Raw genomic sequence first — 1067 nt, 5'->3', positions numbered from 1 at the left:
TTATTTTAAAAAGTTAATAACGAAAGGGAAATAATTCCATTTTTAAACGAAAAAGTCAGTTTACCTAACTTACTGTATTAATGCTATTTTTTTAGCAAGAAAAAAAAAAGGTAAATATCCAGATACGCTACTACAGAACACCGACCACTCTAATTTGTTTTTATATAGGTAATTGAGGTCGCTGACAACGAATCTGATAGTCAAACTTGGGGCAAATTTACCTTTTGCATGGTATTTACCCCTGAACCCACGAACGTCTTTCCACCATTTTGCAGCTTCCGTTTATGCTACGCGCATGCACGCTGTAGCATAAACGACGGCTTCACCAAGCAAACTACGTTGGGGGAGGGGATTTTTTTTCCAGGACATAGAATTTTCTAATTTTCGAAAATACATTATAGCGCTTTCTGGGTGGAAAATTTAAAATTAGCTGAAAAAGAAATAAAATAAGAAAAGGAAAGCACACCAAGTTGGAGTAAGGGGGGTAATTTATCTGTTTTGTTTTTGTTGTTTTGTTTTTTGTTGTTTTGTTTTTTGTTGTTGGGGGGGATGTGATGTTGGGGCGCGTGCGCGCCCCAACATCACATCCCCCCCAAAAAAAACAAATTAGAGTGGTCGGTGTTCTGTAGTAGCTTATCTGGATATTTACCAAAAAAAAATATTTGTTTGGCTATAAATTCCTAAACTCATTTCACCCTAAATAATTTAGGTGACTGAAATAGGAATCTAATTGAATCTTTAATTTCCTGAATAGTATACGAAAATTCGGGTTTGTATTTGTATTACTGTACACATAGATTCGAAAAAATTGTCAAAAAACAAATATATAACAAATAAATGTTTGGAAAAAGGTGTTATAAATAAAAAAACTATACAAAATACTATTAAAAACCCACCGAATATATGTCAACCTATGTCACAGTAACATGTATTGAGCGACTTTTTAATAGTATTTTATCCGTTTTTTATTTATAACATCTTTTCCCAAACTTACCGTGTTAAAGAGAGAATCAGACTCCATCTTGAATGTTCCAATACATCGGTAAACACTGTATGTTTTTCAAGCT

General features: G+C 33.3%; 1 protein-coding gene across 2 annotated transcripts in view; it reads right to left on the bottom strand.

Annotated features, from left to right (window-relative positions):
• Window positions 1-1067, bottom strand: part of LOC145284886 (uncharacterized) — a 216488-nt gene that overhangs the window by 10419 nt on the left and 205002 nt on the right. The gene's annotated exons all lie outside the window — the stretch shown is intronic.

The sequence above is a fragment of the Euprymna scolopes genome, chromosome 9, assembly GCF_053919585.1.
Source record: "Euprymna scolopes isolate OS-2025 chromosome 9, ASM5391958v1, whole genome shotgun sequence".
Lineage (NCBI taxonomy): Eukaryota > Metazoa > Mollusca > Cephalopoda > Sepiida > Sepiolidae > Euprymna > Euprymna scolopes.
Note: the sequence above shows the minus strand (reverse complement) of the source record. Positions and strands in the feature narration are given on the sequence as shown.